At 38.0% G+C, this 27,324-nt stretch overlaps 1 protein-coding gene across 1 annotated transcript in view; it reads left to right on the top strand.

The window, feature by feature from the left end:
- Positions 1-19,284: 19,284 nt before the first annotated feature.
- Positions 19,285-27,324, top strand: part of LOC112054449 (FMRFamide receptor) — an 87,639-nt gene continuing 79,599 nt past the window's right edge. Inside the window, exon 1 of the mRNA XM_052881146.1 lies at positions 19,285-19,634. The gene's annotated coding sequence lies outside the window, so the exon portion shown is untranslated. The remainder of the gene's footprint in view (positions 19,635-27,324) is intronic.

Here is a 27,324-nt window from a genome sequence, read left to right as displayed (position 1 = left end):
ATCCGCTGGGGGTGGATCTTATCCTTTCCTAGAGACAGACTACAAGTGGTATCCGCTGGGGGTGGATCTAACCCTTTCCTAGAGACAGACTACAGGTGGTATCCGCTGGGGGTGGATCTTATCCTTTCCTAGAGACAGACTACAGGTGGTATCCGCTGGGGGTGGATCTAATCCTTTCAAATCAAAAAAAAATCATTTATTTCAAGTAGGCTCAGTTTACAAGCACTTTTGACACGTCAGTTGACTATTTGTAAAGATTCTACCACCGGTTCGGAAGGCAGGTTCTAGAAGTTCAGGTCCGAGAAGATACCGGCAAGAAACTCAACAGTTGCTCTTTTGAAAAAGTCATACAGTATTATAATTTACAATTAATAACAATTACTGTTTACATTTCTTATAGTTTTACTTTCTGTGTGAAGGTGGAAGCTGATCCAACGGCCTCCAAGCATCTTTATCATTAAGGAACTCATCAATGTTGTAGTACCCTCGACTAAGTAAATGTTTTTTAACACATTGCTTAAAGCTATGCATTAGCAGGTCCATCACAGTCTTGGGGATCTTATTATAGAAGAGTACACCCAAACCTACAAAAGATTTTTTTACTCTTTGGAGACGATATGCAGAAATAACTAACTTATGCCCGTGTCTAGTAAGACGTGGGCTTAAATCTCCTTTTCGTTTGTACAAATTAATATTTTGTCTTACATATACTATACTGTTATATATATATTGACAGGCTACTGTTAGTATACCTAGTTCTTTAAACTTTTGACGAAGGGACTCGCGTGATTTTAATTGATATATTGCTCGAATTGCTCTTTTTTGATAGATTAGATATAGATTGTATATCGGCAGCCTTGCCCCACAATAAAATACCGTAAGACATTACGCTGTGAAAGTACGCAAAATAAACAAGCCTAGCTGTATCAACATCAGTCAACTGTCTTATTTTTCTCACGGCAAATGCCGCTGAGCTAAGTTTACCAGACAGTTTTTCTATATGAGCACCCCACTGAAGTTTACAATCCAAGGTCACTCCCAGGAAAACTGTGGAACTCTCCATTTCCAGTGTTTCACCATCGATCATTATAGACTTATCTAATTTTTTAACATTTGGCAATGAAAACTCAATACATTTAGTTTTCTTGGCATTCAAAAGTAGATTATTTGCAGTGAACCAATGCGACACATGCGATATGGCACGGTTTACGTCGTCAGAGTTATCTTTATTTCTGTCGGACTTAAAAATTAAGGATGTGTCATCAGCAAACAGTACAATCTCACATATGCCGCTGACATGGTATGGTAAATCGTTTATGTACACTAAAAATAGAAAAGGACCCAGAATTGAACCCTGTGGGACGCCCATTATGGTAGTGGAACCGTGCGACTTTATATCATTTATGCATACCTTCTGCGTTCTATCACTGAGATAAGAGGCAATGAGATCGAGTGCAACACTTTTGATGCCATAGTGGCTTAACTTGAGTAGAAGGGTGTTATGGTCAACACAATCGAACGCCTTGGACAGAACCTTCCCATGCTTCATAAATATGTTTTAAAAGTTTAGCCCCTGCATCAGTTGTATTGCGACCTTTTGTAAAACCATACTGTTCAGGATGAAACAAGTTATTTAAATTAAAATGGCATAAAAGTTGATTTAATATGATTTTTTCAAAGACCTTGCTAAGTGTTGGCAATATTGTAATCGGTCTATAATTATTAAGATCTGACTTGTCTCCTGATTTAAAAAGTGGTATCAATTTGCCATGCTTCATTAGGTTCGGAAAAATACCTAAGTCCACACATTCATTAAAAATAATGGCTAAGTGGGGAGCAATGACATCAATTATATTAGATATTACTTTCACTGACATGCCCCACAGATCTCCGGTTCTTTTTAATTTTAACAAATTGAAAGATTTTTAATGTCTGATACAGTTATGTGGTGAAATTCAAAAAGAACGTTGCACTCTTTAACATTGCCTCTTAATAGTCTCTGGGCTTCCGTAGCAGACGAATCTAGTGAATCAGTTAACAAGATAGGAACATTCTGGAAAAAATCTTCAAAGGCATTAACAACCTCGATATCAGTGTTTACCTTTTTGTCATTGACAATTAATTCAAAACTGATATCCCGCGGTTTGATTTTTCCTGATTCTCTATTAATTATATTCCAGGTGGTTTGTATCTTGTTCTCAGACTCAATTATTTCCTAGAAATAATTGAGTCTGAGTCTTATATTTCCTAGAAATAGACCGTTTTGTAATTCCAGCATATTTCTTTTTAATTGTCACAACTCATACGTGTATTTTGATTACGTATTTCCCACCAAATTAATATTTCGATTCATCTCAGAATACAAATTACTGATCATACAACAACATCATCGTCTCCGCAGAGGGTCGCCTAAATATATTATTTACATAGAACACGTTTTATTAGGAAAATAAAATCTTCGGGCGAGCCTTACATTTGAATGCAGCATAAAATGTTAATAAAGTCCAAATGAAGTGTTTCCAAACAATAAACGATTATCGGATCGCGGCGCACAAACAGACGGCTCCAGCGACGCGGCCGGGTATGTTGTAGGGCGGGGGCGGCGGGGGCGGCGGGGGCGGGCGGAGTGCTTCGGAGATGTTTTAATGGCGCTTATAAAGCTATCATTGCTATTTAATGCTCCCTAAAAATGCCGCCAAATCTTAAAATTTCGATTTGGAAAAAGTGTTAGCAATAAAAAGCGACAAAGTTTTTTTTTTATTTGTCAGTCTACGTTATGTATTCTGAAACATATTTTTTAAGTTAGGTAGTAGATTTTTGTAGTTTTTAAAGATGATAAAATAAGAATTGTCTAAAATTAAACTCGATTGAGCATATAAATGGGACAGGTAGGTATGCAATGTACGTACTCGTAATTTTAGATGTTAATGTTATTGTTATGTATAATTTTTAGTGGTGTTTAATTTTAGTTTTGTCCTATTACTCGTATGTGACATTTATTTTTAATTTGGTTTTGCTTTAAGTTTAGTTTTATGTTGTTATGTGGCTATTCATATCCGTGGTGTCACCTGGTTCAAGATAATCAGCTGAAAATCAGCGCTGTTTGTTTTATATATTCTTGGTACAGCACAATGCTGAGCTGGTACATTTTTCAAGGTTCTGCCAAACACGACAGTGCGGTGATCTGATGCTCATACTACTTGTGGTTGCTACTTTCCCAAGTTAAGTTAATTTAAAAAAAAAAATTTTCATTCTTTCTATTTATATGTATTACTCTTAATGCATATTAATTACATTATTTTATTCCTATATATATGTAAACAACGTTGGCTTAATAGTATCACTGTCTTTCTGATGCCTGTGGATCTAAATTTATTCTGAAAGTAATTGAAATCGTAACAGCAGAAAGTGGTCCCCAAACGTAGTAGTAATTAGTGTAACCACTTGTTCTAGTAAGACGTTTCAATTCGATTTTTAAATGTAATTGCATTAATTTGTTCTACATCAAGAGCATCTAAAGAAAAGTTATTTGTCACTTTATATGTGGAGACTCTGATTTATTTAATTCGGCATTCGCAGAATACATTCAATGGTGACAAGTGTCGAACATTATTATCACCGAGCAGGCGCAGCCCACAGGGAGAGCACTCGGGGACTTCATGGAACTCGTAGAGTGCGGAGTTAGCTCGAGAGATTGCGAAACTTTCAGATTTGAAATATTTCGAGCTTCTTACAAAAACTTAAAGAATGTCTATTAAAAAGCTTATTAAACTCCAGGAATGCGACTAACACATTTGTATGATTGCGACCGAGTTACGAGTTGTAGAGAAACCACATCCCGAGTGTATGGAGGCCGGCAGTCAGCGCGCCGCAGGGCTCGTGCGACTCGGGCGATGTGTTTGTATTGTATTTATCCGGAATGAGCATTTACTCCTAGAACGCAGAACTTGAGCTAATTGCGATCAATATGTTTAAGCTTGGTGTCGATGGTGAAGGTGAACATGAACGTGACGGTGCGAGTGGGAACGTCGCGGCGGTGGGAAGGTGGCAGCGCGGCGCTCGACACGGGCCACTTACCGTGTAACGTGTTACAACTTCAAACCGATTACATATGGACTTGTATCGCACCCATATTCACCAACAAAATTGTCTGTCATTTTTTGAAAGGGATGAGGTAACGAGGTCAACAGTACTCAGTACTCACACGAAATATTTAACACCAATAATAATATTCTGTGTCCTTACACTACACACTACTATTTCGGTACGCAATACACATACGTGTACACGTGTGTGAAGAATCGATTCTTTTTAGATATTGTTTTTATAACAAATTTGATACAATTAACGTAGCAATACTTACAAATGAAACCTTACTCAATCTTTTAGTTCAAGTTTTCCGTTTTCTATACCATTTAACTACACAAATTGGCATTTTGAGGGAGGTTTTTACACGACGAAAACATTGACAACAACAATGAAACGTCGATTCTATAGAAACAGTTTTTATAAACGTGTTATATCATTGATCCTTGATCATTGTAATCTTTGGCAGAGGGGTGAGATCTAGCGAGGCAGGTTCCTTTGGAATTCGTCTGAGGTTACCTACATACTTTTTCCAACACTATATTATTGTCAACTCGTCCTCTCTCGTCGGAAGGAGGTATTGTGATACCTCATCTGGAATCAAATATCAACAAGACATCTGTACAGGTGCTCGTAATTGATATTTGATCCGTCCGCCGTCCGCCGCTGAGAATCAATTTACTAGATAATAAAACTATTAAACTTGGGCTAATAACAGCGGCATTACTGTGAGCGTTTCATTTGTGTGAATACAGTCGGAACAATACTACGAGTATAGTGCGATGTCATTTGTATCGGCACGGCGTCGGACAGTAGCCGGACGACGCCGGTCCAGGCCGGGCCGGGTAGGACATTACTAGAATGTTTAGTTTATTGAGGACTTGCAGCAGCATTGCGCACTATAGCGCTAATGGCGTATCGCCACCATAGTCTCTTTCAAATTGTTAATATCGAATATCTGAACCCATTTCATTCAAATTTCTACTTAGCGCATTAACATTCAATCACAAAATCCTCTTCACTTTCAACCTCTATTCCCACCCCTTTCTATTAATGTTTTCGCATGTTATATAAATATATAATAGTCCATTTGTTCCGTACTGGAACACCCTTGAACCTACCTTGAGGAAGTTTTAAATGTATTTTTTATAATTTCTAAAAAGACTAATTGCTGTGGGCACGAACTATAGTAAAGGAAGCGTTCCATTGAACAATATATTCAGTTACCTACAACCAGTCGCACGACTATCACCGCATTCCCGTTAAAAAAGACTATATCGCAATAAAATGACATACCAGTACTAATCTTCGTTGTGCTATCTAATTATCAATTGTGTGGTGCCATAACGTGAAGTGAAACCGACGGGACACGGGACACTCCACTCGATTCAGGTTAGTGTCTGCAGCAGAGTATTTTACGGAACACCATTAATTATTATAAAAAATATAATTCGAAACATGAACGATTTATTTTAAAAATATTTCAACCTTATTTTAAACCCTTTAGGGGTAGAACATTGAAAAATCTTGAGTGAATTAGCCACTAGCAAGTCGCGAAGTTCAATGCCTTTCGAAAGAGTCCACACTGTAAAGGTTTTGGGAAATGTCCCTATAAAATTTCTTTAACTCGTAGTGGACGTCAGTGGGCTGATGTAATGATGGCTGGACGCGGTGCGGGGAGTCGTTCATGCCCTTCCGACGTCAGACTGATGATTTTCACTCTACAAATATGCAGAGTTGTACAAAAGATCAACAATAAATAAGTGTCGGACAGTCGGCGCGCGCCGGCCGGTGCAGTAGGCCGCGTGTATTTATACCGCCGCAGCCGTCGCCAAGTAGACACTGGCAGTGATGGCGAGTCACAGCGGCCCTGACACCCTGACACCCTGACACCGCGACACCCTGACGCCTTGACACCCTGGCACCCTACACCGCGACACGGGTGCTGCTGAAGACGTAGGGTGCTCTGTTTACCAAACTCCTTTTTATCTTTCTCTCACTAAAAGCCTCAAGAGCTCCACGTATAAGGTTGAAAGCCAGATTTAAGGATAAAAGGTTCATGTTCAAATTTCGTTGCCCGGAATTTTGACTATTGTAGTATTGACTCCTAACAAAGGCTTTCTATTGCGCCTATTTAAAGAATATGATATTGTTCAAATTTAAAAATAAAGTAGTAAAAATCAGTTTCTGAACTGTTCTGAACTGCAGCTGCCCAGCTGGCCTGTTCATTAACTTTGAGTCGTTTTAGTTGATATGACACGAAATTTCAAACTAGCTCTTTTTGGTAATTTTCAAGTCACGTTATTTCGTATTCACTACTTATTTAATTCTATTTAATTATTTTTTATTAAGTGACAAATTACCCTTTGACTATACTTTTAGATGATTGATTACATTTTACCCATACATCTAAGGGCGAAAACACAACACTGCGATGCGTCGTCGCATTGCTAAAGTCTGCGATGTCGCACAACGCACCGTGCACACTTGCGACGTGCTGACGTGTTACCGTTCAGTGGGTGCGCGCACTTTGCGTGCGATATTGGTAAGTGTTCTTCCAAACTTCTAAAAACAAGAATTCTAAAATAGTCGAAAAATTTTACTTATCTATTTTCAACGCCTCATAAATTCTCTTGAAATGATTCATATCGTTCATAATAGTTAAAAATGGATGCACCCAGTACTTCCTTCTCAGTTTTTGTACCCAGTACTTTCTTTTCAAACCGTGACAGCCTAGTAGAAATGCCTTCCTTCGATTCGGAGGGCGCAGGTTCGAATCCGGTCCGAGGCATGCACGTCCAACTTTCAGTTGCGTGCATTTTAAGAAATTAAATATCACGTGTCTCAATCGGTGAAAGAAAAAAAGAAGCCTGCATACCTGATTCTTTCTAAATTGTTCTCGTATGTGAAGTCTACCAATCCGCATTGGGCTATCCGTGGTGGACTATTAGCCTAACCGCTCTCAAACTGAGAGGAGACACGTACTCCACAGTGAGCCGAATATGGATTGTCAATGATGATTATGAGTTTCATTTCAGTTTTGTTCTTGATGCGTCTTAATGCAAAAAGAAGTGGAATACATGACAAAGGCCAAGGTGACACAACAAACGTACATAACAATATAATAGAATTGAACATTTAACAAGGCTTAGCAAATTAGTGCAAGTGCTCCTCTAAGACATTCACCGAAATTAATTGAAGTACTAGCGGAGTGCGCAGACAAAGGATACCACCTCCGCCGATAATTGAATTTATTAGGTACATCGGTAGGAATTGATCCCACTACAAATTAACGAAATTTTCAATATCTAACTGACTGGATTGAAAGAACCTCATTAATCTAAACTGACGAAATGAGGAGCTCATTTAAATTTTCTATATAAGCTCTTCATTTCTGTGCTATGCTTTTAAATCATCGTTACTTCAATTTGAATTAATAAATTAAGCGACTATCCTAATCCCTACCCTGGCTAAACCGAGCAATAATATGGACCTGATTGTGGAAGAGAAAGCTCGCTCTTGGATTCTTGGCTCTCTATAAGTTTTTTCATAGCTCCGTACCGGAGAGGAAAAACGGATCCCACAACTCGGTCACCTATCGTTCCGTCGGTACTTTCCGTTACCTGCAGCCCCTTTTACAAATTCCATGACCCGTTGTTGCGTGACATTGCGAATAGCCCCATTCCGCAGCTAGAGCTCGTCACACACCACAGAGAGTACAGTACACTCGCCGTCACGTCAGCGTGCGAGTGGTCACGCCGCGCCGCAAATAGCCCGCCGCCAGTAATGAGTCGCACGCGCACTATTTATACGCGGCCGCGACGGAGCTGGCTGCAGGCGAGACACAGTTTCGGCCAATAATACCACAACACTATACCGAAATAAATCATCGTCAGCGTGCTCCGCCTCAGCGCAACTGCACCTCGCTAACTTATCACAAGTACAATACTTCACGATAGTCAGTTGGAAAGTATTTTGTTTGTGATCGCTCTCGCGATGTTCTCAAACTTGTGTAGACGGCGCGTGTCGAATGCTAAAGTGACATTAATTAATGTAGTATCAAAAAAATAAACTCATACCAAAAACTCAACTCAACTTCCACTCAATGTTACTCGTAGCTCACTTTTAATCCGAAGACCACAACGAGTGCGTGGGGTGCAGTTGCTGATGCGATCGCTGGCTGCCGTCGCCCGTCACATATACAATGCAGCAGCACCCGGCGCCGCGCAGTGCGACGCACATCCCAAAGTGCACAACTCCGCTAAAGAAGTTTAAAATATACTCATCGAGCGGAGAGGTTCACTCTCCGTTTTTTCGTCAGTTTATCAACTGATACTAATTTTCTCTATGTAACGGTTCATTAATCAAACCTGGGCCCAGCGATGTATGAATATGGTCTTCCTTTGATTCCCCGACGCTGTCAAGTGGCGCTACTCTTTTCAATTTAAATTTGGTTTCCACCTCTCGGCGCATAAATCTCGCACACGACTGTTATCTCGTCTATTAATCGAGATTTCTTTCACCGCCCTCTTGTTAAGCCTCCTCTTAACGATAAATTTTACATTTTCATTTTACAAACATTTCCATTAAAATGTTCACAGTTTTGTTAAAATGTATTGTGAATAGGATAAAGAGTTTTAGACATAAAAGCCGAACGTCCTCAACCGAAATCCTCTGGTTAACTACAAATTAGCTACTCGTAGTTAGATGTCGTTGAGCCGCCCGCGACGCACATGTCGCGTGCTGCCGGTCACGGAGCGCAAACGGGCGCAGAATACAGATGGAGGGCGGAATGTAATTTGGCGGAGCCTTAAAGGTTTTACACGCGGATACAAACAAAAGTGATCAGCTCCGAACACAATTACAGCGAGCGTCCGCCCCCGCGCGTGTGGACCCACTCACTCGTAAATATTATATGGGATTTGCCTAAATCCCACATTTTCGGTTTGTGATTGATTGAAATGGGTAACGTTCATTCTAATTATGTCATTCAAAGGTGCCTCTTTATCCACGATAATAGGTACTCATCGAATACACTCATTGATTTTGTTTTGCTGATTAGGTATAAGGAGATATACTCTCTTTCTTTCTTTAATTCCACAATTCCCGAGGTTATAAATATATGCATCGGCTAATCTATCATACGTGTTAAATAAATGTGCAAATTCATCTGGAAACACACTTTACATCTCATTTTATATTTATAATAACAATTTTATGGTACGTTTTTGCAGACGTTAGCGAGGTGCGAGGAACCGGTCGCGCGATATAAAAATGTTTTATTCGACGAACTTTTTATGCGTATTCGTACAATTTATTGCAAACATACGAGTACATACATACCACACCGTGTATAGAACACGCGCGTCGGGCATTGAATTATGCACTGTATGCTTAGTGATGATAACAGCTAAGAATCTACTACTACGAGTAACTTACCAAGTTTCATAAAGCTTTGAGAACGAAATACAAAAATTCGACACCCAAAAGGCAAGCTACGGTAATCGTATTGTTGTTGTGAACTTTGATTTTAGAAGTTTTGTTGTAAGTGTTCAAAGCCAACGTGGCTGAACTTTGAAATAACAACTAACATAACACATGTAACAATCAGCGGTGAAGGATTAAAACAATCGAGTTAGATTGTATAATCCTACAGTCACTGGAGTCGTGAGCCCGGGTGTTAGTAAAGCTCTTGCGATTCCGAAGTATGTATACACGTGCCAGCTGCATGCCGGGCCGACTGGTGGCAGGCGCGATACGTCGCTGACAGCGAGAGCTTGCGATGGCCTGATCGTAGTCATTTAGGAAAAACAGAGAGTTTTCATCCCAAGCTCGTACCGTAGATATGAACGCCAGATATTCTGGGCGCTAGGCAATTGATAGAGTTCAGATCATCGTAGCTTTGGAAGGCAGCAGTGACAGAGGAGCGTCTGAGCCTTTTATATCTGAGCGAGCATTGAACAACCGTAGTGGATGGATGCCTTTACCTACAGGAGTATTAGTTGTAAAATCAGCTTTGATAAAATGACAAACGTCTGACCATCACAGGCTCTAAGAGTAAAGTGTTCTCAGTCGCGATAAAGTTGCTCCTAAACCTGAAGTGTCATTGCGAAAGTTCCGGCGGCGTCGCGTCGCTACTCTCGTATCTAAACGGTGGGATACCGCCACTTCGGCACTTCGGGCGCCTGCCCCCGGGCGGGACTATTAGAGCATGTTCCCGACGCTTGCTAATTTTTAATTGACGATTGCTTTGATTGTTAGTATGATGTCCTTTGTAGTATGTGACTTTTAGAGATATCCGTGCTTTGCGTTTTCTTATACGGTGTATCTCTCTTAGTTGAGGCTTTGTTTGATTTTTTCCTGACGTGTTTCCAAAAATAATTCTTTAACGAAAATCCTACTGTTTTGCATTTTGCGTGCCGACGAGTCAGTGAGTACACTTCAGTATCTCTGTATCTCTTCGGAGTGACGACCGGCTACTAATTCTTTCAGACCGAAACACAGCCGAGCTGCTCAGCGGCAGGATTAACGGTAATCATGGCTAACTTGTACGAACGAGCCCTCGCACAAAGATCCGTCCTGCTAAACTAAGTAAACTGTTGCTCAGATGCTGCAGCTAGGGTTACCAACTGTACCATAATAATAGTATTGTACTATATTTCGGGGCTGCGTACTATACATATACAGTTGAAGAAATATATAGTACCTACGGAAAAGTACTATATTTTCATCAAGATTGCAATATATCAATCATTTTTTTATTTTAAATTTAAAACTTTATTTATTTGCTTATCCGAGTTTGTCTAACTTATTGAGTTCCAAACTTTGAACGAAATTAAAAACATATCTTTTGCTTTTCAAAATGGAATAATTAAATATACATACACACTCTTATTTTTGACAAATAAATCTCGAAAAATGCAACGTGATGCATTTTTTTTTTTGTAAATAAATGTAGTTTTTTTAAAATTAATTTAGATTTTTTGCTTATTTTATAAAATAGTATATTTTATTGAAGCGTACCTACCTACTATATTTTTTAATGTAAATCTGAAAAATACTATATTTATCTGAAAAAATGTGCTCTTGTGGCGGCAGACTATGCACATACTCGTCAAATTTTACAAGCATTTTGAGCAAAACTTAAAAGTTATGGAAACCGGGCGATTTCCCCGCACCCTGTTCTCTACGACTGCCGGGCCCCGTGTTGTCACATCCTCGTCCCTCTTTACAGCAAAACCTATGCGATAGTTGTTTATTCTTTTAATTTAATCGAACATTTTTATTAATCTAACAGAGTTGGGTCACGCAAGGAGCACCGCCGGTAACAAACAACTTTTTTATACCTTTTATATTATTGCGATAATGACAGCGTGGGAGCGCCCAGCTGACAATCACTGTCAAGTGTCAACAAATCACGCGACTTTGTCGTAAGCAAGTCGTAAGCGACTAGTTTACACTGCGATATCAGGCACTGTCTGGTGTACTTTTTATTACATTTTTGATATACTTATTTGTGAAATAATGATTATTATGATACCTAACGCAAGTACTTACTAATGAGTTTTCTGAGATAGCTAACACCTAATTATTATTAATAGTCGTTAATATGTCAGTTTGTTCTCCATAACGTCTGTGGAGGGTAAGTGGTCGAAGATTTCAATCAACAAGTACAAGCTCTTTACAAAGTCTGTAAAGTACTACATGTTCTCAGTAAGAAGCACTTGTATTCAGAAACACCACGCATCGCACAAGTCTCATAATGACCGTTGGTTAAAATCCTGCAAAGCTACGTTAAAATCGTGACTTTCAAAACTTGCCATTTCCCAATACAAGTTTGCCAGTAACATGCCAAAAAAGTACTACTTCGTTAGCAACTTATTTCAGCTGTTCACTAAAGGTTCCATGCTGTAAATGCAGAAAAATTAACAAATTTTCTTCGCACGATTGTTGTGTGTACTTTATAAACATAAAACCCACACCGAACATTACCGGGAAACTTTATAAATTTCCCGGTAATTTATGGAACGCTACTGGTGTGTTACAGCGGCAGGTGGTGCGGCGACGCACCGTCGGCGGGCACCGGTCGGGCAAGTTTGAGCCGCTCGGATGCGCCACTGCGTGTCCTGCCCTTCTGTGCAGGGTTGTCAGCTAAAATTTTTATTTTTGTCAAAATTTGACTTTTTGCAGGAATTTGGGCTGCAATTACACTTCTCTATATTTTAGCAAATAAAATCACACTAATTATAAAGGCGATTGCTTGTCTGTGTGTGTGTGAGTGTGTATGTTTGTTCTTCCTTTGCATGCGGCGGAATGGAAATAGATTTTACTCTGAATTAATATTATTTTTATTAATTAATATATTGATATTTTTAATTACAATTGTACTTTCATACCGGAAAAATTCATGGTTCCTGCGGGATTTTTGAAAAACTGAATTTCACGCGGACGATGACGCGAGCATCCGCTACTAGATTACAAATAACAAATCGTAGTATTCTGAATATTAAAGTACTTATTTTCGATATGCTCGCTGCATTATCGTTAATTTGATACTTCAATATTATTATTAAAACAACTTGTTTTAATAATAATGAAATATCTGAATTTCCGCTTATATTCTTTTTCAAGTTCCTGATCGACGTGGTCGTAAATTTCAACCAATTTCAATCCCAATCCTCCGTCACGAGGGTGTTATGACAATAGACGCACTTGCAAACCCCATTACGTCTATCTTCACACACACCAATTCCCTCCGTCCTTCTTCGACTTTTCGTATTTACTATTAACAAAAAAATGAAGTGAAATATCACTTTCATTTAATTCAGTGTTAGTCTCACTGACTCCATACTCCACTGAGTGAGGCGCTCAGCGAGAGCGGCGCGCGCCAGCCCTGCGTGCGGGTGAACCTCACATAAAATAACGTAACTTTTTATTAAAACAAACTTCCTGCTTTATGACTCGCGTCGTTGCCAACACGTGACACGTGAGTCCAATGTTTCACGTCTATACACAATTTAATGTATCTCAATATTTTAATTTTGCAGAAAAACAAAATCAGCGTCATGATGTTTTGTCCGCCGCGTGACGTGAGAGCGCCCACGCTTAGCTTCTGTGAAGAGTTACTTTTCCGAGGAAATACAGAACCAATTCATACTCCGACACAAAAAACCTTTTGTACGCGACAACTAAACACGGAGCTCACAGCTTCTTTACGCTGCTTTAAATACAACTGAAGCCAATAAAGCTTATTTATTTAAAGTTGGCTCCTAACTAGAAGTTGTATCGGAATGTGTTCAGTGAGTTGAACGCGATGTTTCGTGCTGACAGCTGGTGTACTGATGCCGCTCTACTGGACATTGTTTTGTGTTCATGTTAATAATTAATCCATCCAGATTAGTTCAGCTTTATTAAGTTTGAAGAGGAAATTGTTTTTATTCAAATTGTTGTTTGTTTGTTTAGGTAGTTAATTTAGTTAGTTTTAGATTGTGGACTTGCCTCGCTGTCAGTGGTCAGCAGTTTCGGCACCGTAAGTCACAACAATCATCACGGATATAAATAGAATAAATGCAGTATGGTCTGTAGATCAAACACTTAGGTACATCTTTAGACACTGTGGTAGATTTGAGTATGAATGAGTGAAAGACGCCAATTACGTACAACGCAGTGTATATGCTTATGCTCCCGTGCTCGCGTATGTAACATATGTTAGGAAGCGCGTCACGTTGACAATTTCGCATGCGCTCTGAATATTATATTTTGTAATAAAAAAAAAATAATAATATTACAAGCTTTCATTAATTTATCTAATAGCAAATGAATATTTTATATGTGTATGTCGCATTCATCGAGCTAGCTAGCTGATCGGACGTCTAGACCGTTAAAAAGCCGGCATTTAATGAAATGGCTAGACCGATAGTTAGTCGAACAACAATCACTCATCGCGTTATATCCTGGCTTGTTGAAAGTCAGCCGTCTGAAGATCGGCACACTATAAGCGTGCTAAGTTCGTGTAAAGTCATCTCGAACGTCTTCAAGTTAAATGAATACAGAAACCTGTAGGTTGTATGAGCTCATTTTGAGAATATTCTATGGTAAAAAATAATTTGAAGTCTCCTGGCGTTGGTTGTAGGGCGTGCCAAATACCTAATGCGAAACGAACAACACTCGTTCGGCAAACATATAAAATATAAATAACAGTCGTAAAGTCAATAAACGCCGAATGATACGCAGAACGATCCGAGTTCATCAGCCAGATAAAGACTTGGATATTGAACGAATTAGAGGAGAATAAAGAGTTTTCATACATCAGCTCGCTCGCGTCATTGCAGCGTGACGTCACACAGCGACCACTCACCGCTGGCAGGACTCGTGCCAAAACATTCGCCGACTCGACCGCTTGATGGATCCCGCACAATGGACTTTTATGATTATTGTGTATTACAACTGACAGCCTGTAGGTATACCTTTGAGCGATCCTACTAATGAATACTAAGCACAGATACTGCTAAAATTATCTTTCTAAATTACTTTAAAATGTACGCATTAAACTAAAAAGCGTAAAATAACATTAATAATATTATTACATTCTACCAGCTGATCAGTTTGAAGGCGGTGCTAAGCCGGTGTTCTTTTAATTTAAGCGCTTTCTGGAAGAACCAGATGAAAGAGCACTTTTACTCTCCCCGTGCTTTTCTCGAAACACTCATTACGAGTATTTCAGAAAACTGAAGTTTTAAAATCGGACCCAATCATTAACGCACGTAATTTGTAACTATAATGATTTAGCTGTTTAACTTCGTATAATTAATACAATATATTAACGTCATGTGACAAGTATAGTGTACACTATGTACATGTAGGTGTCACGTGTGTCGTGACGCAGTGTCCGCCGCACACTAGTCGTCTGCCGACGCCGGCTGTGGCTACCGGCGATAGCGCCAATCGCCTCGCATTAGCGGTCAAACAAAGATTCTTCCGCCACCGCAATCCATATCAATTACTTGTTAGTTTAAAGTAAAGTAAAGTCTCGATAATTTCAGCTATGCTCGCATGTAGAACTCGCACAACAGTTGCGAATGACGGGCGATGTACAGAACTACACTTAGGAAGCGGACATACTTTTGTTAGTTCAGTTTTTGTATTGTGTGTACGTCACCGCCGGCACGTGTGGGCTCTACACAATTATTGCGCTCAATGAAAAGCTAATTTCGCTCATGGAAAGGAACCATTAATTTTCATTTTGAGCGCAGCAATAAAGAAGTGTTGTGTTTGTGTTGTTGCGGCGGGGGGAGGGGCGGGGGGGAGAGGATCACTCTTTTATATCAAACGCTGTGACGTACGCTTTATATCAGTCCCGAGATAAATCTGAACAATGCGCAGAATTGCCGTCGCGTTATATCACTAAGCTCTCCAGTTAACCCTCCTTTGAATGGTTTCTCTTGTAAAAGATCTCAAGAAAGCTGACCGAGTAGGTACCTACCTATCAACCGCTGGCACCTCTAGGAATTAAGATATGACCTTCGCCCAGCGGCGAAGAGTCCACACAGGCCTATTCCTGCCGGGTTACCTTTTAAAAATCCATACATACATATTAATCATTGTAATGTAATTGTAATGAATATACATGTATATTATGTAATATATGTTTGTTGTTTCAAGCGGTATTAATTTCCTTTTCTTTGGAACGGCTTACCTTCGTCAAAATTTCATCCTTCGCCGTGTTTAAACGGACTTGTTCTATAAAATTTCACGTTCATTATTTGAAAATTCCTCTTATGTAAATTTATTACGTTAAATTTATTAAATCTATTACGTATATGTATATTTTTAATTCGACACTTTCTACATGAAAATTTGAAAGCCTATCAAGTCATATCGTTGTAAATGAACGAATCGAATGCAACTGGAAAATTGACAATAACGTGTTTGTATTCCGTATCGAAGCTCTCATATCGAGGGCTTCACTATGCACGATCGTAATTTAAACATGTGTTATCCGGCGACCTTCCCCGCAGGCCAGGCCGAGTGCGGGGAGGGGGGACGTGACAGATGGCAATTAACTTTAGCAATTTATTATTTGTCACCGAAGTTTAATCATCCGCGAGCGGCCGAGCGAGATATTGCTGTTCGTGTTGAGCAAAGTCTTTGCTGTTGTAAGAAATTAGCGACCGGCTTAATGAAATTCATCATCTCCACTTAATTACGAGCAGCGAGTCCGCCGCCAGACACGCCGCGACAGTCGCAATATTACCAAGTGAGGAGCTTTCGGCGACAGGCGGACGAGCTCTGCTGGCGACAGACAGTAAGAAAATATAACATCCTCAGATAAAATGTCGTGACTGACCACAAATTCCTAGAGTGGACATTTCAGCGCTTCCACCGCTAAAGCACTTTACCAGAAGCATATCAGGATACATTGTTGGCACAACCAGCGACAGCTCCGGCTCGGCAGTCGCGCGCTCCTTGGCTCGAACTTGACAAAGCAGCGCTGTTTGTATTTGTTGTGCACATACAAGTGAACAGATATAAATATAGATAAATATAATATACATTTTAAAATTGATGCAATCAGTCCTATTTTACTTATATTCATTTCATAAATGCTCCTAGCGTAGCACACATGAGTAGCCTTTCACTCGTTGATGTTCGCGGCTTTACTATTTTACTACTGGAGTTGTACATACTTTTTCTGTGACTTTACTACTAATCCGATTTTGCTGTCATTTTGAGACTAAATAAGTGTCGGGGCGTACCTATTCCTATACACGAAAAAAGAAACGCAGTGGTGCTCGGCTGCTCATATATTATTTACATTTAACATCTATACATTAATTTAAGGCAATTAAAAGTATATTAATGTTATATCACTGTTTATCTGAAAATGAAATATAAATAATAGAGTGGAATTTTCCACCACAACATCACGTGGGCTCGCGGACTTTCCATCACAAAACTAAACTAATTTGAAACAATTGAAATCGACAACATGTTTCGGGTACAAGGTAGGGCGGCCGCCCTGTACTGTACCACAACCTTATACACACAGTCACTGAATCAACTTAGAGAGATACATATCATGATTTTTTATTTTATTTAGAGTCTACGTCAGCAATAGCAAAGTAAGTATTTCAAACTGTGTACATGTTCGTCATACAGGTAAAGCTGGCCTATTCACTGATTAGTCTTTGTTAACAACCTATTAAAATAAACATTGAGAAATGTCATATACTGTATGATATCCAAGAAGGGTTGTCAGTAGGCACCGGATAACATGACATGATGTCAACTAGCTTACATCAAAAGTAGTGAATTGGCCTGCAGCTCAGCACATCACATGATGTATTGTTTACATTTCGTTGATGTCAACTGAGACCCGGATGAATAAATAGTCAAATACTATATAGAAGAATATTCTTGACTGTATTGCAGCTCTACGACATACTCCAAATCAAATCGATCAAATCTATTCTATCACCACAAAATTTATAAATATCGACCCAGCAGCACCGGACATACACTTCGGCAATTGGGTTATTATATTTAAAATAGTGCTTCACTGGTCAATAGGATTGACGGAATGCAATAAGCTTTTACCAAGAACGAAACAACGTGTGGCGGGTCGCCGGAGCCGGAGCCGGAGCCGGAGCCGGTGACGGTGACGGTGCAAAAGTCCCGCAGGTTTTTGCCGAGCTGGAGTTGAGTGCACAAAACAACTGCCGGCCATTAGTTTAGACTGACATTGCATCGCAATAACTAGTAGTTATGTATATTGAAACTTGAAAGTGCACTTTATCCGCTAACTTTTTTAGCTCCTTAACCGGACGACGGTCGATAAGTATCTAACACCATAATAATGTTGTAAATGTTAATGTTTGTGTTAGATGTTTACCATTTAGTTGACTAAAATGGAAATAGGCAAATATAACTCATGACTATAATTGTAACTTCAACATTGGATACTAGCTTTGAGGCTTACAGACAGCGCTGCTGCTATTTTGTTTTATACAACGTTGACGCTTGACGTTACAACCAAGAGCAGCAAAGTTACAGATTTTCGTGGCAAAATTTTCCAGAATTTGGCTTCCGGACAAATGACATTAAACATAAAACCGACTGAATGACATTACTGGCACAGAACGCATAATAATCGTAGTAGGTACATGTAGAGACGCTTTAAATTGTTTTTATAAATTAATTAATAAATGACAAAATCAAAAACTTACTTAAAATATAAAGTTTCCCTAGAGTTATAATCTATCCACGCTCTGGTATGCTATTCGATTGTGTTAGGTCCAGTGACATATTATATATACTGTATAAACTGTTTCTTAAAAACGTAGCACAAAAGTTGATCCATTGGATGTTAAACGGGGAGAAAATAAAAACTATTTGACAACTTCATTTCCGTGCGCGATTATATTTTCAAAGAAAAGTCCAATAATGTAACCCAAGGTCTAAAAATTTTACCTACAATATTATTTACATCGCGTGCGTTGCAAAAACTATTGATGTAATAATAAAATAATGTACAACAACTTCGCAGAACACATCATTTTCAACAAAAAATGTTGCGACAGCGTATAGCGAGACAATAAGTGTTCTTTAAAAAAAAATAGTAATGAAAATGCCGTCGTTAGAAAAAGCTCATTTTTTATATATTAGTATGAATAGGATAAGTGTAGGATATGGGTATGGTACGTGTAGAGTAGGTGTAGTGTAGGGGTAGGTTAGAGGTAGGGTAGGTTAGGGGTAGGGCTGGGACCCCTTCCCAGCCCTACCCCTAACCTACCCTAGCTTGAATAGGGTCGGTCTAGGCTGGGAGTAGAGTAGGGATTGAGTTGGGGTAGGGAAGGGGGTAGAGTAGGGTAAGGGTATTTGTAATGTGGGAGTATGATAGTGGTAGGGAATGATAATCTATACTTATAAAACTGTTACTGTTAAAAAAATGCTTTAGAATAATACAAAAAATAATGTTATTCAAGATTTTTCAAATAACCCACCTAAAGGGTTAAAAAGTAGTTGAATTTGTTTTTAATAATTCGTTCAAATTTCAATTTTTTTTTGTTAAATGTAATGGACTGTTTATTATACCACATTGTAGTAATTTAAAGAGATTTTAACACCAAATGAGATGGTTGAAATGAAACAGAGTGCGCGACGTGCGGCGGGCTCGGGCCGCGCGCCGCACGTCGCCGCCGCCGGCGCCAGTAGAGCGCGCGGGCCCACGCCGCGCTGTCGCACCGCCGCACTCCGTCCGCGCCGCCCGTTCTCCGCGACCACTAACTTTTGCCGCTCGCCGCTGCGGCCGACTCACTGATACCGGAGCTCAATATATTTTTATTCTGTTCTAAAACTAATAATTAAATAATTGAGTTATTTAAACAGTCGAATAGTGTTATTGTCGAATGGTGGTGGAGTGCGCTGTGCGCGTAACGCGTATTTTTATTTTGAAAACGCTCATAACGATGTGCCAGTGAATTGATGATTAATTAATTATTTAATGAAGAGGATTCGTATTGTCATTGAGTGTTTCGATTGCCGAATACGTAAGTGACCGTTTACTATATTCATTTGCATACGTGTACTAGCAATAGTGTAGTTATTTTTTTTCAAATTGTATAGGTATGTAACTAATAAATTTAAAGAATAATTGTAATAACAAAATAAGTACGTATTGGTAACACTCTACTTCTGATACAATGTTGAAGAAATAAATGTCTTGTCTGTCCGATGATACTGCAAAAATGGTAATGATTACTATTATCAGAAATGGGATCGATCGATTAAATGGATTCAACACAAAATTTAATTATTTCAGTATGAAATTAATAGCACTAAAATATACACGGAATTTAAAAAATTGTCCTTTGATTATTTGCTGGGAAAATATGAATGATTACCGATATAGAATTAACTAGATTGGATTCAATACAAAATAGAATATTGTAATTGGAAAATATTTTTTCAACCGTTTAATAAAATTTGATTTTCATAACAATGCTTATCGATTAAAATATGTCGTGAGCTCGGCACAGCTACGGCACAGCTGCGGCACAGCCTGGCACAGGTGCGGCACAGCTGCGGCACAGCCTGGCACAGATCCAACCGCACCATCTTAAAAAGGATGAAATACTCGTACCTATCTACATTTAATTAGTGACGAGAAATCGCGATCGCTCCTACGGATTTTTTTTATCACTCCGATACATTATTCATAAGTTTTATTGATATTCGTGCATTTTTAGCAATACAAATAAACTATGATACAATAAAACCAGTTTTGCTTAATGTAAATATTTTATATTTATAATCCAGATAAAAAATATATATATTAGACGATCGAATTTAGATCGTAATATTAAAAATATATTAATGTTAAGATGATGAAAATAATATAACTTTTGGTTTGGAATTACCTTTATCGTAATGGTGCCGATTCAATTAGGATTATTTTATACTTGTTAATTTGTTCACTATTTATGTGAAAATGTTTAGGTATTATGGACGATTGTAGAAAGTGTAACTTTCACAGAAAGATAAGTAATTCGAAATAATTTTCAAAACGATGGGCGTTGGGGTCCCAAGATAAATGGCGATCCTGCACTAGAAACCGCAGTGTTGGTCGACCAGGTAGACTGACGACATCATGCAAGTCGCAGGGATTCGCTGGATGCAGGCGGCTCAGGATCGTGTTGTTCGAAAGTCCCTACAAAAGGCCTTTGTCCTGCAGCGGTACCACATCGGCTGGCTGTCTTTTGGTAAAAAATATATTAGTGTGGATCGTCTTGTTTAAAGATTGTTCAGTAAGGATATTGGAATAGTGTTTTTATTATTTTATTTTGAGCAGTTTGTAGTTGAGTTAACCTCGCTTTGGAAGCGCTTCCCCGTACCTCAAGTATTTTTCGATTTGTTTTTGTTCTAACGGAATATTGTCAATGACAAGAAGTCGATATGGTTTAGTTAATTTATTTTTAGCTTGAAAGATTATGTAAAATGTTTTTGAAATATCAATCCTTAGTAGATTATGTTTAAAACCACACCGACAAAGTATTTAAATCTTCTTGTGCTTCACTTATGAGAGTTCCAATAGATGTCCCAAAATATAATTATTTTAAATTTTGGGCCTATCGGCCTTATCATCTGCATAGAGTGTTAAATGACCGTGTAATCCTAATTCTTGGATGTTGTTTATGGAAAAGTAACGGACCTAAAATAGACCCTTGTGGAACGCCACACGTTACTGGTAAAGCCTTGCTCTGATATTCGCCTAATTTAACAATTTGTGTTCTATTGGTTACATATGAAACATTTTCAGGGCAATGCCATTTATTCCGATTGTTTCGAGCTTTTTTAACAGCAATGTAGGGCTCACAGTAACGAAGGCCTTTTTTAAATTAATAAAAACACCAAACACTATATTTTTGCCATCAATACTATGTTTAATTTTTATGACAAGGTCAATTGTTGCAGTAAGAGTACTACTTTTTGGTCTAAAGCCATATTGTCGCGAAGATAAAATTGATTGATTCAAGATATTGTTGTAGCCTACTGTACAATATTCTTTGTAGAACTTTCGATAGAAAACTGATTTGAAAATTGTCGTAACTTTTGCAAGTTTTAGTGTATCTGGAAATATTCCATAAATACCAGTAGGTAGTTAAAGCAGCCATTTAAAAGTTTTGCTATTTTCTTCAGTAAGCATTTGATTACGTGGGTACTTAGACCATCTATTCCAACACTGCATTTATTATAAAGGCTGGATATGATTTTAGTAATTTCCTTAATTGTACATGTTTTAAAAGAAGACAGTTCATCGCCAGGTTGGTGAGAATTTCGAGGTAGGGTATGAGCAAAATTATCATGGTAGCACTTAAGAATATTATTTGCAATAATAGGTCCAATAGATGAAAAATATTGATTAAATGATTCACAAATTTCGTAAGGATCAGTCTTACTATCTTTTATTAGTTTAGGAGGTGCAAAGGTCTGTTTTATTTTGTTTTTGCTAGATAATTCATCAAATTCCACATTGTCATATGTCTAATTAAAAATGTCGGTAATGTACATCGCTGCAAGTGTAAGCAGCAGTGCACCAACTGTCAAACTAATCCGCGCGCTCCCGAGCGACAAGCGGCCGGGCTCGGCGGCGCCTGCTCGGGGAACTGTTTGTACTGTAGAGCATTCCACTAGGAAACAAACCTCATCTATTTTTCTATACTAATATATTAAAGAGGAAAGATTTGATAGTTTGCTTGTTTTATTTTCTAGGCTCTGAAACTATTAAAGCGATTATAAAAATTTTTTCACTGTTGGGAAGCTACACTTTCCCCGAGTGTTATATTTTATCCCGAGAGTTATATTTTATCCCCGTATTCCTAGGAGAAGCACTCGGGAGAAGCCACGCGGCCTCTGATATAGTTTACGAATATTTTTGAAAGCTTTTCCGGGTTCTATATTTTTTTTTTAGAAAAGCTAGAAAGAAAGTCAGTCGCCGCCGTTTTAAATGTCTAAAATGTGGGTCGTGAACAAAAATAAGTGTTTACAATACTAAAGATATAATTGAATCTGTCATCGACGGGATTGGGATTCAGGGCCTAGTGTAACCTGCACATATCTCTATAATGCACATATCTCTATAATACTAAACAATGTAATCATCATCTGTACATTGTAATGAACTCGTAGTGCTATATTTTGACACTTATCTATTGATACAGTGACTCAATAATTGTGTTTTAGAGGAGCACCTGTTTGGTTCACAGCTAGCAGAATATCTCATTTCGGCATTATCGTTTCTCATGATAACGTTGGTTTAATTTCTTTTTTTTATTCTTCTTTTTATTAATATTAGAGAGGGTTCGAAAGCCTCCGTTGTTGGGCTGCGCCGCCGCGGCGACGTCGCTCACCGCAGAGAGTGCACGCAAATGGTCCCACGGTACAGTGGTAGTTGGTACAGTGGTAGTTGGTACAGTGGTACAGTGGTAGTTGGTACAGTGGATAGGTCGTAAAACGCTACTTCTGCTAGTATCGCACATTTTATTAATTTTATGATTCCGCCGACGATCGCGATAACCGTCTCGTACGACGCTATAAGGTAACGTTGTCAAACTGGTTTAATTACGTTTTTATGCTCATTAGAATATAGCGGACATTTGTAATCTTGGCATTTGTATATGTTTAAGTTTGGAACATTTAGCAATAGTATCATACAGACAAAAAATTAACCGGCACCGATTTGTTTTATTAATATTAGTAACTAACTATGCTACAAAAAATGAGTACTCGGTAAGTTATTGTTAAATGTTATGTGCTGTGGTCTGTGATTCCTAATCGCCATGTGACTTCTTTTCCAAAACAAAGTATCCTTTCAATGAACGTATGAACGTATGTTTGAGATCAACGGTTTTGGCACGAGTAACTTACAAGGAAAGTAATGATAATTTTTGTGTTTAAGTTACAGATACATGTCATTTATTGTCAAAATTATTAAAATATTTATAATATTTTATAACGCATTTGCTCGTAAAGTATCTCTTATTTCACCAATTTCAATATCATAATATATCTAATTACGCACATGTGCCATAATGTAATGTAAAATACACATGTGTAATGTAATATAAAACCTTTATTGTCCTTCTAAAAACGTACTTTTTAAAATCTTAGCAAAGAATTTCTTTATCAGAAAAGTGCTCGACATTTTATTATGAATAAAACCAGAAAGTGGTAACAAATTAAAATAAATAAAATTTAAAACCCCTCGAAGGTCAAGAAAGTAACTGCAATAAAGACTTTTATGTCAGAAAATCTTTATAAGCTTTCACATGAAAAACCAACATTGAAGTCTGTCCATCCGTTTGAGAGCGACGATACCACAGACAGACATCGACGTCCAACTGTTTTGCGTCTTTCAGTCGTGTCATAGACTACATGTACTCGTAGCAAGCAAAAAAAAATATAAGTTAGTTTAAACCTGGTGTCAGCTTTATGGACGTCAATATCCGGAGATCATACCGTACAACATTCCCGAAACTAACTACACTTGTCACTCGGTAAAATATGTCGCTTTGTTGACAAACTTTATAAGAAACGCTCCCAGTTGTGACAACTGCCTCTGAAGGAGGGGGAGGGGAGAGGTGGGCAGAGAGATCACTTTCGGTGGAACTTTTCGACTTCCTACTGGCTGATGTATAGTACAAGCTCCCTTTTATACTCATTAACACATTTCCTTATGATTTATCTGCTAACTGGAGAATGATGTGAAGTTACCCTGAAGTTTATTATATTCATCGAATAACAAACTTGTAGTTTGCTTGTGTTGTCATTTGAAACAGAACTTAATTAAACTAAACTTAACTCATTGACATGAACATTAGTCAACAAACAATAATTTACAACTATCTAACTCTTGCGGGGATAAAATATACGCGGGGAAAGTGTAGCTTCCCAACAGTGAAAGATTTTTTCAAATTGATGCAGAAGTTTCAAAGCCTATTCAATGCAAACAAACATACAATCAAATCTTTCTTCTTTAAATTATTAGTTAAAATTAAGGTATTAAAATCACCTAATTAGGAATGAGTCAATTCATCAAGAAGAAGTGTGTCCTGTGGTTAGCCTATGTCTTCGGATCACGAGGCTATGAAATATTGAGCTTTTCTTTTTTCTAAGAAATTGACAGTAAAAATTCTCAACCAGATAGACATTAGGTAGGGATCAGAATGACAATAATGACATTAGCTTATTTTTCCTGTCGGCTGTTGGTTTTCCAATATTATTTAAAGTCTAAGATTCCAATGGACTAATCTAGATCTAGTCTAAAAAACACAGATTAAGCCTGGGCCTGCAGTGGGCCTGCAGATAATGATTATGATGATGGTTATACAGAACAGGTGTACCTACTCTGTTTTTAGCTGAAAAGTGCAGACTTTTTTTTCATGAATCAATTCAATTTACGCTAATTTATTTTTATTCTGTGGATTGTTATGCATTGTTATGTATGTCAAAACCAGAACACCGTAATAATGGTTTAAACTGTCGCAATTAAAAGGGTCATAAATTGTTTTCTGTAATTGAAATTGCGAATATGTCACTGTAGTCGTATATTTCAGAGGTGGTTAATGTATGCAGCTCGCTGACGGCGCGTAACTGTACGAACGAGTGTGCGGCGCGCACTGTGGCGGACACACACTCACATACCACGTCGCACCACACACACGTTTTATTGCCCTACAAGGAAGCCCGCATGGCGCACCACATACACAGCCCAGGAACAAAAAACTATTTCCTCTCTTCGTAACTCAATAAAGAGGAAACGTAAGAATGTTAAAAAGTGACTTAGGGCGCGCTTTCATTTGTCAGAATTGTGTTCAAAACGTCCAGTTCTCCTGATACATACCTATTACATTGAAATTAATGCAGTCAACGACGTCCAATAAGAAAGAAGAAAGAAAGTACATTTGTTCACTTCAGTGTCACAAACAGTACCTATTTTACATAATATACAACTGTCTGTGACACCAAACAGCTCAGTATTAATGCTATGAATAGCAAAACATGCAATACGTGGCGCTGGTTATAAGCTGAGACCCGAGTGACGTCACACTCAGTTATAAAAATTAAGTAAAAACAGAAAAATTAAAAATTCCTTGTTGAAAACCTAATCGCAACAGCAATATTATCAATTAAAATTGATTAGTAATATGGAAATAATAATATATCAATAGACTAAACTAAATGTTAACGGCAATCGATACATCAAACCGCAAACTTATAAATCATACACGAGATCTACGGAAGACTAGAGTTGAATTACCACTTAACTAAAAAACTTCACAAAAAACTAAAATATAATTACATTAAAGTTAATTTAATATACTCGTGTATTAAATTAAAATAAATCTAATTTCCACCGGCACTACGATAGACTGTAATCAATATTAAGTTTTTTTGACAGAGTCGTAACATGTACTTTTAAAAATAATTCTAAGGAAATTTTATATATAATGTTGTTTTAAAAACTACGTCCGGGCGCAATAAATTCTTCGTCCCGCATAATTCGTTGTAAATGTTGTAAAGTATGTTTGTGTTGTGATCGATCATATTTAAACTAAATTTGATGCAGAGATTTTAGAGGCGAGCATGTCGATGAGAATTGCTAAATTATTTTTATAAATTCAATATTTCGTGTCAGTGTTAAAATCGGCGCGAAGTGGCTGTAGGTAATTCATGTTTGTTACCTATGAAGTAAAAACTACTGAAAAAGTAATATAAGCTTTATGTATTAGAAGATCAGAATCATCAACCACTCGGACTATGCTCCTAGTTTACATACTCTGCTGTATATTCGGCTGTAGCCGCAGACAGATTTTTAGTATAATATTATAAAAGTGGAAATATGTATTGAAAATGATATCTTAAATAAGTATATGATCAAGGTACGAAGTCGCGAGCAGGCGCAATGCTGCAGCAAACGCAATGTGACACTGACATGGCAACATTACCAAGTTGGGCCCGCGCGGGCGTCGCGCGAGGCGGTCCGGCGGGGCCGCCACTGAACCTGTTACTTTTTAATTATTCAAATGTATACAAATTCATACATCTCATTATCGTAAAGTATAAACGTTGTACACTACACTCGTTATGTCATCTCGCGTGCCGGCGTCTCAGGAATGTGGAAGTGAATGACATTCATTAATTAATACACACTTACGTATAATATAAGATATAGGCTTTAAACTAAATACCAGCTAGATTCCAAAATTTTGTAATCCAAACCTCTCGTTGAATACGCTGATATTGCTTACAATATATTTAATTGTCTCTTATAAGAAAAAAATACTATAAGATTATGATAATTTGCAAAATTACCAAAAATTAGTTGAAGTTAATTAAAAATGTGTATTTAATTTAGTTTTAATTTAATTTTTATCATGTGTTTTGAATCTCTGAGGCAGACTCTTAACATAAATTGTCTGTTCAAACATCGGTTCAATTTGTGAGTTCAATTATCATAATTTATTAGCAACTTATAATTTACGATCCCGCAGTGTTTATGTTAATTCGTTCTGGGAAGTACCGTTTTTTCCTCTCATGGTAATATGTGTAAAATATAGTGGTGATAAGCATTTAGTTTTTTGCACGGTAGTTGATTTTTTTATAATGATGTAGTAAACGTCTCGCTGAACGTCAGGTCGAGGAGGTGTAGCGAGAGACTAGCCGGTTTCTGGGCTTACT

The sequence above is a fragment of the Bicyclus anynana genome, chromosome 4, assembly GCF_947172395.1.
Source record: "Bicyclus anynana chromosome 4, ilBicAnyn1.1, whole genome shotgun sequence".
NCBI classification, from domain to species: domain Eukaryota; kingdom Metazoa; phylum Arthropoda; class Insecta; order Lepidoptera; family Nymphalidae; genus Bicyclus; species Bicyclus anynana.
The sequence above is the reverse complement of the archived record's forward strand: the minus strand, read 5'-3'. Positions and strand labels throughout refer to the sequence as shown.